This window comes from Carassius carassius, chromosome 5 (assembly GCF_963082965.1).
Source record: "Carassius carassius chromosome 5, fCarCar2.1, whole genome shotgun sequence".
NCBI lineage: Eukaryota > Metazoa > Chordata > Actinopteri > Cypriniformes > Cyprinidae > Carassius > Carassius carassius.
In genome coordinates this window covers 29,248,405-29,254,404 of record NC_081759.1, presented here as the reverse complement: position 1 = coordinate 29,254,404, position 6,000 = coordinate 29,248,405, and positions in this window count along the sequence as shown.

The following is a 6,000-nucleotide window of genomic DNA, read 5'->3' as shown; positions in this document are numbered from 1 at the left end:
AATATTTCTTAATATTATCTATGTTTAAAACTAATTGTGCATCTGCTAAGATTAATAAATGCTGTAAAAGTATTGTTTATTGTAAGTTCATGTTAGTACATGTATTTAACTAATGTTGTTAAAGGAAACCACATTGTAATTTATTACTAATAAAATTATATATTTCTTTCTTGTAATGTTTCTTGAATTACATAGATACAGATTACATATAGATACATGCATTTAAATGTCAGGATCAGAAGCAGACCCACACAGAATCCTGAAAATATGAGCAGGTCTGCCATTAGGAAAGCTATTTCTAATTCAGACATCGAGTTTGATTTGTCTCATGAAATTCACAACAGATATTCAAGCAGACTTTTTATCCAAAGATAAACATCACTGCAGTTTACCTAATAGTGTTTAACAAGGAGACAAACAAATGTATCCCCTGTCTGTAGAAGGACAAACCTGAAGAGAAGGTTAGTAAAGGTTACAAGAAGAAAGAGAGAGGTCATAGAGAGGTTTGCCTTTAGCTAAATTGTAGGAAACCAGTCTTAGCTCTTTAACCAAAGTTAATAAATCTCTACAAATGATTTAATATGGTTAATATCCATAAATAATCCATGGAAACATTCTTAATGTCTTCACTTTACCTGCTAGACAAAACTGATGGCAGTCCAGTTGTAGTTCTTTTAATGTGAGAAATCAAAACAATAAAACAGAACGCGTTTTAAATGTAGTTCCTGTGTGCTGTAAGTGTTAACAGAGCAGACCGAAATCAATTTTGACTGGAGGGAACCTGAATACTGTCATAAGAAACTGTTTAACTGAAGGGCTTTGACTTATGTGTGTTTTTGGTGCAGATTTGCGGTTTCTATGGCTCCTTATGAAGCAGTGGGTTGTATTTCTGAGAATTCCGAAGCACAGAATCAATCAGCACATTTCATTAAGTACACACACACACACACATTCCACACAGAGGTATGTAATGCAGATTCTGCTGCCCTCTTCTGTCACTGTGACAAACTGCAGTTTTGCAACAACTCTCTTTAATACAGACTTCCACCAACACCAAATACAGGATAAATTCCACTGCTTTACTTCCAAAATACTTCACTTCATATTTCACTGTATAGTTTCACTTTCTGAGAATGACACTCATAAAGATAAATTGTGTGTTTTTGATAATTGTGGTGTTCTCAGCAAGCCTCAGCACATTCCCAATTTGACCTTTATCTATCAGGGGTCAGATGTCAAGGATCTTGATGAGTAACTCAGTAATGTGGATGAGGGGGGCACTTACATACACTTCAACCCCTAATCAAAGGGACAGCAACAGTGAAAAACTAATTAATGTTCACCTCCAAAATCAGGTTAATAAAATTAGATTTTATTATTTTATTATTTAGTATATGATTGGTTCAGTAGAACTCTCACTCGTCTAAAACTGTATGTGAAGTGTTTCTGCATCCATTTTGTACGTAAATGCCAGCATGTGTGTTCTTTGTTGGTGTGTGTTTCATTTGATCTTCATCTCATCTTTGAAGTTTGACTTATGCCCTCTCAACTGTGACCCATTGTTAGATAAAGCTGCGGGGTTGGGTAATTCATTCACAAAATGAACATACACACAAAGGTTCTCTCAGTCCTCTTCACCACACAAAGCTAAAAGGTATGTCAAGAGAGAAAAAAAGAGAAAAACAGAGGAAAAGATACAGTAGCAAGAAAACAAATGAGAACCAATGAGAATTGATTTAAGAGCCAAACTTTTAAAACAGGATGATCAGGGTAAATTATACTTATTTCAAAGCAATCTCAAAATTTTGCATCTCAAAAAATATTGTGAAAAAGTGTTTTTGTTTTTTTACAATTTAAAAAGTGAAACTTTTAAATATTCTAGATTCATTGCATGTAAAGTAAAACATTATAAAGGGGTCATATGATGCGATTTAAATCTTTGGAGTGTTACAAGCTCTTGGGGCATAAAGAAGATCTGTAAAGTTGCAAAGACTAAAGTCTCAAACCCAAAGAGATATTCTTTATAAAAGTTAAGTCTTGTCCACGCCCTCCTAAAATTCTTCGTTTAAACACGCCCCCACATGTCTACGTCACAATGTGAGAAGATTTGCGTAACGCCGTCCATATGTTCACGCAAAGAAAGAAGGCATACCTTTTATTCTCGCTGTTGCCGCCAGTGCAATGTCATGGAGATGCTGTGTGTTTCATTGTGAAAGCGAAACTACTTTGTTTGGACTTCCAAAAGAGCACGATATCCACTTCATCATGCCTAGAGCTGATCCGTGCTGGTCGCTGAGGAAATATATCAACTTCGCGCTGTGAATCGCCAGATCGGCTTTCACCGTGGACGAACAAGAATCCAGCCTGGGGTCGTCACATGTGGGTGCTGCATGCCACCAGCCGCTCCTTCGTTGAATCCGCCAGCCATTCCTCACTCTAGTCCCTGGCTGTTCCTCACTCAAGCCCCCGGCCATTCCTCACTCTAGCCACCAGTCGTTCCTCACTCAAGCAACGGGCCATTCCTCACTAAAGCCATGGGCTGTTCCTCACTCAAGCCCCCGGCCGTTCCTCACTCGAGCCTGGGCCATTCCTCACTCAAGCCATGAGCCGTTCCTCGCTCAAGCCCCCAGCCGTTCCTCACTCAAGCTGCGGGCCGTTCCTCACTAAAGCCCCCAGCCGTTCTTCACTCAAGCCACGGGCCGTTCCTCACTCTAGCCGCCGACTGTTCCTCATTGAAGCTGCGGGCCATTCTTCACTCAAGCCCCCAGCCATTCCTCACTCAAGCCATGGGCCGTTCCTCACTCAAGCCACGAGCTGTTCCTCACTCAAGCTGCGGGCCGTTCCTCAATAAAGCCCCCAGCCATTCCTCACTCAAGCCATGGGCCATTCCTCACTCTAGCCGCCGACTATTCCTCTTTGAAGCAGCGGGCCGTTCCACACTCAAACCCCCGGCCGTTCCTCACTCAAGCCCCCTGCCTTTTCCTAACTCATGCCACGGGCTGTTCCTCGCTCAAGCCCCCGGCCGTTCCTCATTCAAGCACCGGCCATTCTTTACTCAAGTCCCCGGCTGCTCCTTCATTGAATCTGCTTGCCGTTCCTCACTCAAGCCATGGGCCGTTCCTCACTCAGGCCCCAGGCCGTTACTCACTTTTTACTTTAGATGTAATGAATCTAGAATATATGAAAGTTTCACTTTTTAAAATTTTACAAAAAAATTGTTTTCACAGTACTCTAATATTTTGAGATGCACCTATTGTATATATAACTATATATATATACAGGTGCATCTCAGTAAATTAGAATGTTGTGGAAAAGTTTTATTTCAGAATTTATTTCAGTAATTCAACTTAAATTGTGAAACTAGTGTATTGAATAAATTCAGTGCACACAGACTGAAGTAGTTTAAGTCTTTGTTTCTTTTAATTGTGATGATTTTGGCTCAAATTTAACAAAAACCCATCAATTCATTATCTCAACTATCTCAAATACTTCCTAAGACCAATAAAAAAATTTTTTTAGTGAATTGTTGGTCTTCTGGAAAGTATGTTAATTTACTGTACATGTACTCAATACTTGGTAGGGGCTACTTTTGCTTTAATTACTGGCTCAATTCGGCGTGGCATGGAGGTGATGAGTTTGTAGCACTGCTGAGGTGGTATGGAAGCCCAGGTTTCTTTGACAGTGGCCTTCAGCTCATCTGCATTTTTTGGTCTCTTGTTTATCATTTTCCTCTTGACAATACCCCATAGATTCTCTATGGGGTTCAGGTCTGGTGCGTTTGCTGATCAGTCAAGCACACCAACACCATGGTCATTTAACCAACTTTTGGTGCTTTTGGCAGTGTGGGAAGGGGCCAAATCCTGCTGGAAAATGAAATCAGCATCTTCAAAAAGCTGGTCAGCAGAGGGAAGCATGAAGTTTTGCTAGATTTCTTGGTAAACATGTGCAGTGACTTTGGTTTTAAAAAAACACAATGGACCAACACCAGCAGATGACATTGAAACCTAAATCATCACAGACTGTGGAAACTTCAAGCAACTTGGGCTATGAGCTTCTACACCCTTCCTCCAGATTCTAGGACCTTGGTTTCCAAATGAAATACAAAACTTACTCTCATCTGAAAAGAGGACTTTGGACCACTAGGCAACAGTCCAGTTCATCTTCTCCTTAGCCCAGGTGGGACGCCTCTGATATTGTCTGTGGTTGAGCAGAATTCCTTGACACGTCTGTGTGCAGTGTCTCTTGATGCCTTGACCCCAGGCTCAGTCCATTCCTTGTGAAGTTCACTCAAATTCTTGAATCGATTTTGCTTGACAATCCTCATAAGGCTGCGGTTCTCTCGGTTAGTTGTGCATCTTTTTCTTCCACACTTTTTCCTTCCACTCAACTTTCTGTTAACATGCTTGGATACCGCATTCTGTGAACAGCCAGCTTATTTAGCAAAGAATGTTTGTGGCTTACCCTCCTTGTGAAGGGTGTCAGTGATTGTCTTCTGGACAACTGTCAGATCAGCAGTCTTCCCCATAATTGTGTAGTCTAGTGAACCAAACTGAGAGACCATTTTGAAGGCTCAGGAAACCTTTCCAGGTGTTTTGAGTTGATTAGCTGATTGGCATGTCACCATATTCTAATTTGTTGAGAATTGGTGGGTTTTTGCTAAATGTGAGCCAAAATCTTAAACTTAAACTACTTCAGTCTGTTGCAATGAATTTATTTAATACACGAGTTTCACAATTTGACTTGAATTACTGAAATAAATGAACTTCTCCACGACATTCAAATTTATTGAGATGAACATGTGTATGTATATATATATATATATATATGTGTGTGTGTGTGTGTGTGTGTGTGTGTGTGTGTGTGTGTGTGTGTGTATGTATGTATGTATGTATGTATGTATATGTATATATATATATATATATATATATATATATATATATATATATATATATATATATAATTAAGATACCATAAGTAGACCCACATGAAATATGGGCACACTGTATTCCACCAAAGGTTCAGCAGATTTCAGTGGAATTCAGTACACCCAGATCCCATGTGGGCTTGATTGTGACATTTACAAGGAAGCAGTATTTTCCTGCTGAAACTTGATGTACCATTACAAGCATGCTCGAACATAGTTCAGCTTAGAATTCAGCCAACTGAACCACACTGAAGAGAGGCATCATATTTGCATATATATGTGTAGAAAAAGTCATGTACTTGCTTGTCTATGGAAAAAGACAAAGTTTGAGAGCCACTGCACCAAGAAGACCTGTGATCCAAAAGATCTAAAAAAGTTGCAGCATGAGGATTCTCCCTGTAATTAGCATTGTGTATTTCACTCTGGATAAAGTCTTCTACTAATTAACATGACCTCAAACGTCAAGCCATAAGAGGAGTCCCAGTCATCTCTCTTACAAAAACTCTCAAAACGCATGCTGTTGGAGGAGAATACTAACTCTTTTATAAGCCCTGCAGGGCTTGCAAATGCTCCAGAGTTTATTTAAAACCAGTAAAAGATCTGGACGGAGCTCGGCCCGGAAACACACCTAGTCCCTCAAGGCTTATTATAGCACAGGATGAAAAGTCCAAAAGATAAATCACACCCTCTCCTCTCAACACTCAACAGAGCCCCTCAGCCCACATTTTCTCAGCTACTGGCTCCAGGTTTCGCACTGCAGTTTAATTGGGTTTGTAGCGCCATCTAGTGTAAAAAGAAGATACTTGTCTTATATGACAGAATTCATGTCATTCACACATTCATTCATGCAAACATATCTATCTATCTATCTATCTATCTATCTATATATCTATCTATCTATCTATCTATCTGTCTATCTATACGTCTGTCTGTCTGTTTATCCATCTATCTAGACTACCATACAGTAAATCGTGATAGAAAATTATTGGAGTAAAAATAATTGGTTAAAAAAAAAACTCCTAGTTAATTTAAATCCATATTTCATTTCACACAATATGAAAAATTACTTCCATTAA